The sequence below is a fragment of the Dioscorea cayenensis genome, chromosome 11 (assembly GCF_009730915.1).
Source record: "Dioscorea cayenensis subsp. rotundata cultivar TDr96_F1 chromosome 11, TDr96_F1_v2_PseudoChromosome.rev07_lg8_w22 25.fasta, whole genome shotgun sequence".
Taxonomy (NCBI): domain Eukaryota; kingdom Viridiplantae; phylum Streptophyta; class Magnoliopsida; order Dioscoreales; family Dioscoreaceae; genus Dioscorea; species Dioscorea cayenensis.
The window spans coordinates 8,741,728-8,747,727 of record NC_052481.1 but is presented as its reverse complement, the minus strand read 5'-3'; the positions used below and the strand labels follow the sequence as shown (position 1 = coordinate 8,747,727).

At 43.6% G+C, this 6,000-nt stretch overlaps 1 non-coding gene across 1 annotated transcript; it reads left to right on the top strand.

The window, feature by feature from the left end:
• Positions 1 to 279: 279 nt before the first annotated feature.
• Positions 280 to 386, top strand: LOC120272821. The gene has a single exon (XR_005540356.1). It is a non-coding gene; the product is annotated as a small nucleolar RNA R71 (small nucleolar RNA).
• The last annotated feature ends 5,614 nt before the right edge of the window (positions 387 to 6,000 follow it).

The following is a 6,000-nucleotide window of genomic DNA, read 5'->3' as shown; positions in this document are numbered from 1 at the left end:
ACGGCCGCCGCTCTATTTGAATTTAGAAGATCTAACTTCTTACTCAAATTCTCCACTTAAGCAGCCAATGAAGTTAACGCATCTATTTCATGGAGACCGGCCACCTTTTTCTTCTCCCTAGCATTCCATTGGTAGCTGTTTAACCCTATTTCTTCAATTAACTAACGGGCCTCATCGGGGGTCTTGCTACCTAAGGTACCTCCTACTGTCGCATCCAAGAGTTGCCTTGTACTCGGGTTCAAACCATTGTAAAAGGTTTTAACAATCATCCAATCTGGGAATCCGTGTTGCGGGCACTTCCTCAGGAGCTCCTTGACCCTTTCCCATGTCTCAAATAGAAACTCCAATTCTAACTTAACAAAGGATGAGATCTCGTTCCTAAGCTTTGCTGATTTTTTGGGAGGGAAATAACAGGTTAGAAACGCTTCCACCATTTCCTCCCTCGTGGTAATTGATGCTCTAGGTAACGAGTGTAGCAACTGTTTCGCTCTCCCCTTTAGGGAAAATGGGAAGGCTCTCAATTTGATGGCATCATCCGTTACCCCATTTATCTTCAGCATATCACACACCTCGAGAAAGCTCTCTATGTGACTGTTCAGATCATCATCGGCCAAACCATTGAATTGTGCGGACTACTGCAACATGTGGATTAATGCCAGCTTCAACTCAAAGTTCTGAGTTGTAATCGGGGGACGCACAATACTCGATTGTGTCCGCAACAATAAAGGTCTGGCATAATCGGATAATGTTTACTATTGCTCATTCTGTTCTGCCATGTTTTCAGATTCTTCTGCTTCCAAATCACCTGGATTATACTGTTCTTGAACAGGCTCTTTCCCTTTTCTTCTAAGTGTACGTTCAAGCTCGGGATCACTTTCAATCAATATTGAGGGATTCCCTCGGGTCATAACCTAGAGCAGCACCCAAAAGAAAGAAAAAGAAATTAGAATGATGATAGAATAAGAAGATATGAAATAGAATGTATGGTGAAATAGCTAAGAAAACAAAGTGCAAAGTATCTCTAAATGCCTATTCCCCGCCAACGGCGCTAAAAACTTGACAAGGTCCCCTTGCGTATATCCCGCAAGTGCACGGGTTTATCGAAGTAATAATCCCGGGTGAGCGGGTATCGAATCCACAGGGAGTAGGGAATAAAAATACTTAATTCAATTCTTAGCTATGTGAAAGATCAATGATGATGAGTGTGACAATGATTCAATTCTCAACAATAAAAGCAACAAGTAAGAGAGCAAAAGTAAAGAAGGGGATATGGCAATCGATAAAGATGGGGTACCCGGATAATGCCTCACCTAGGATAATTTTTTCAAGTGCAAGAACCCTCCATTATGCTTCCTAATCAATACAATGGTGAGTCGTGGAAATCCTTAATTACATAGTCCCAAATCTAAGGTCAACTATGCCTAACTCTATACATGTCCGGGCGGAGAAATCGAACAATCTCAACACCTCACACTCGCATAGAGTTACAATGAGCTCTAGGGATTCCAAGTGATAAATCTCTTCCTAATTATAGACCTAACCCTTTGGTCCAAGTTGAAGGTCCCTAACCACAATTGAGCCTTAGATACTAAGATCACCAAAACGCTTCACTCCGTTATAAGCGCAACTAAGCCCCAGCGGAAGTTCATCAATTAGACCATTCACTCTATTATGACCGCAAAGAACTCGAGGAATGGAGGTAGAACCTATCATGTTGGATGGGAAGGGGACGCTCCTGTACCTCTCGACTCACCCTCTCAACCCTCTCCAACCTAGCTTTGTCTAACGCTCGTGGTGTGTCACTCACTCACAAGGTTACCAACAAGAACTCTCAACCCTAGTGTCACTCTAGTGGAAATGTTCATACAATCAAGCATTCAAGGTTGGAACTCACAATAAACATCAATTTATTGAAAGCATAATAAAGAGATTCAAAGAAACAAATACATCCTAGGGTTCACAAATAACCAAGTACACACTAGGGGTTTAGCTCTCCATGGAGCTAAGTACAATCAAAGAAATAGAATGTAAAAGCAATGACTCCATAAAGAAACCCCCTCTATAGTCGTGTCGATGGTCTTGTGGAAAGTCATCTACTCGTCGTCCAAGGATTCCCTCGTCAGGTATAGCATACGCCTCGACGGAAGCTCCCCTACCAACCTTCTTCCTCAGGAATGACGATGTCGGAGCCGTAGAACTTCTACAAAATCTTGGTCAATACCCCTCAAAACCCTAGCCGAAGCCCTTTCTCAAGTTGGGGAAAAGATGGAGAAAAGAATACTAAAATCGGGGCTGATTCGGCTTTAAATAGGGCTGGAATCGGGCCGCTACACGGGCGTGGATGCTTCACGCGCCCGTGCTGAATTTCCACACGGGTGTGGATAATTTCCACACGCCGTGTGCATCCTCTGAACTCCTGTGTTCTCGGGCGGCTGTGAACAGTATTGCTACAGTACTTGCTACCGTGTTGTTGCAGTGTTGGTCTACAGTTCCGACCTGAATATCTTCTCGAATCCATACTTTCATCGGAGTAATGCAAACGGGCACACGTTCACATCGTGGATCACTTGCTTCTTCAATGATAGGCACGTTGGTGGAGCTCTTGTTCTATGTGCATAAGTCGGAATGCTCGAGTGTGACTGCCTTTGCTCCCCTCCAAATGGATGTGCCAAACTCGAATACGAGGAGGTTGGCACACACTCTAGCATCTCACATCGACCTATGTCTTCGTGTTAGAACCTTAGCAAGATTTCCTACAAAATCGGTGCATTGTAATCCACATTGGCTTCTTTCCTTCATACTTGGCCCCACAACCCTACCTGCATGAAAGTAACATAAAAACACACATATTAGTGTAAAAATCCAAGAAACGTAATGCTCAACATAAGGAATGAACGCTTCGCATTCATATCGCACAAGCACTTATCATTTCTTGGGAGGCAACCCAAGTGTTTACTATTTTTCTTAGTTGTTAGTTTAGTTTTCTCATGAATAACTCGTTGAGTGTTGGTGTCTTGATTTTTAAATGCTTTTGTTGTGCATTATATTGTGGATTTTGATGTCAACGTGTGTATTCATGAGGATTTTGTGAAGTTTAAGTTGCTTGAGCTTGTTTTTAATGTTTTTCGCTAATGTATTTTGCATAAAAGAGCAGGCTCTGAATGTGTAAACATGTTTATGAAATTTTTGCAGAGTTTGCAGAGTTTTCTAAGTCATACAGATGAAACTTATGGGCGTGTGGAATTTTCGTAAGCCTATGGAGTTGTATTACGAGCTCATCTAGAGAAGGCATAGTGGCATGGACTCGCCCCTGTGAGCAACCTTGTGATTTTTGCATGGCCATGGGTAAATTCTGCATGGGCGTCTATTTTCCTGCAGAGATTTGGCAAATTATCCCTAAAGCAAACAGGGGCGTGGACTAGCCCCTGTGGGTGAACTGTGAAAAATGCACGGGCATGGGAATTATCCACACACTCATGTGAATCTCAGCAAATGAACTCTCCCCAATCCTGAAAAGACACAGGGGCTTGCAGCTGCCCCTGTGAGTTGGGCCTGTGAATGTTCACACCCGTTCAGAATTTTCGCACGGCTATGCGAAACACTTAGCGATTCTTCTCGGTTAGACAAAGAAGCCACAGGGGTGTGTGGTTGCCCCTATGGATCGGGCAAACGGGTGTGGGTATTTTCTGCATGCCCATGTGGTTGCATTCAGAGAGGTTGATGTGTTTTCCCGAGTGCGTACAAGGGCATTAGTCCGCTCCTGTGAATCTCTCGTGTGAAGGCATACGGGCGTGCGTAGTTTGCGTGCGTAGTTTTGGCACGCCCGTGTGGATGTGTACGCATCATAAAGCTGCTTGCCTTCTTTATAAATCTTATAAGCCTCTCTCCCTAGCACACCTTCAACCGATTTCAAAGATTTTTAGTTTCATCTCAGCGGTAAACCATTTTTTTATCTTGAGGACACCCTTATTTGATTCTAATTAATTTTCTTCGATTAAACTGGCAAATGTGCCTCGGTTTCATGCTAAAATGGTTGTGATATGTTTTTAATGAGCTCTAAGAGTGAGGGAGAGTTATATTCGTGGGTTTTCCTCACAGTGGCCGTGCGGTTTTCACGCCCCGTGAATCCACACGGGCATGTGGAATTTCCACACGACCGTATGGAATCCTGCAGTATTAGACAATTTATGAATCTGATTGATCTCCTCTCTAATACATGTAGGTATGGCCCCGCTATCGAAGAGAATAGCTGGTAAGCATCCTAGAGAGCCTACTCTTGAAGTGGAAAGCATGAAATTTACCTTTCCCGAACATCAAACTCGATTTGATCGATTAGCGAAGCTTAAGTTCAGTCATACACGATTGCAAAATGTGAGTTCACTTAGGGAAGTGCAGCGAGCAGACGACATAGCCAATGAGGTTGAGGAATTACTATCGGTGGGTAGTTGGCGCAAGCTATTGATTATTCGTGACCCTGCTATCCGCCTGCTCACATTGGAAATGCTCGCCTCATTTGAGTTTGACCGTTCTTATGATGATTTTAAGAGTGTCAGTACCATTCAGTTCTGAGCTTTTGGACAGTATCATTATATGAGCCTCACACAGTTTTTCGTTCGACTTGGGTTATATGATGAGGAGTTCATTAAGATGGAGCAGTATGATGAGATACCGACTGACTATTGTGGAAGCTTGACTCCCCAGATGGCCTATAGAATACTATGTGGTCAGGGTCAGTATGAGCCAGGAGTATCGAAGGCTATGTATCTTTCTAGACCTAGTTATAGATATCTTCATGCCATCGTGAGTAGATCAGTAAACGGTCGCGGCAAGAGCACGGGAGTCCTTAGCAAGGAGGAACTTTTATATCTATACTCTATGGTGTGAAATGATCCGATTCATTTGGGATACATTTTAGCGGAATATCTGAGGTATCAAGGACATTATCCCAGGCTTGGTGTCCTTTTCTCAGGTCCATATATTACTAGACTCAATCTTGGGATGGGCCTACGAGATACGATTAGAGGGGCTGAGAAAACGATAATACCAGCACCTCTCGAGTTAGAGACAATGAGGCTCGTGGGTATGATAAGGAAATATCGGGATGGTGTTTATGTGTTGAACATGCCCCCACCAAAGCCATTTGTGTCCGAGGAAGCCGCAACAGAGGGGTCTCAGCCAGCTTTTGAGCCACTGCCAGAGCGAGAGTAGACAGAGGCGACCCTCTCAGTGCATGAGCCCCCATTAGTGCATGTTTTCTCTCTGACTCGAGCCCATGATTATTTTGAGAGGCTCGAGAGTGCTGTAGGGATATTGCAGCAAGATGTGGCTATGATTCCTGCTATACAGATTGCAAACCACATAGAGTTCATGGCACGGTTTGACGTCATACAACAGTTGCTGGAGCGAGACACAAGATTACCATTTGAGATGCGACCCCGCCCTTCTCAGGCACCTCTAGCATCACCATCATCACCTCCATCGGCTCCCTTTGATCTAGCGCCAGCATCAGAAGTGGAGCAGAGACCTGATGACACCGACACTTGATTTTGTGTTTCATTTCTATACTTTTACATTTTATTTTGGACTTGTATACTCATAAAGGACTTTCCTTATGAGTTTATTTTTCGTTTTGTTGTCTCTAGTTGTATTCATTTCTCTATCTTTTATTAACTTGAGCTGTTTTTGTTTTATTAAGCTTTACTGAACCCCCTCGTGTATGTGTGCAGATGGTCTTGTAATCACGGGAATTGAGAACTTATCATCGACATGGCCAAGATGCTTCGCCATTTAGTCATGTATGCTTCACAACCTGTTGGAACACCACTCCCAATGAATTAGCCCCATCAAATGCAATAGTAGGAGTTATTGGAGTATTGTTTTGATTGCTTCTCCCATATTTATTCTTGATTGATTTACATTTTGAGTGACCTTGCATGTGTACATTGGGCACAATGTACAACTTAAGTGCTGGAGGGGGGAGTTTCATAGTGCACATACCTT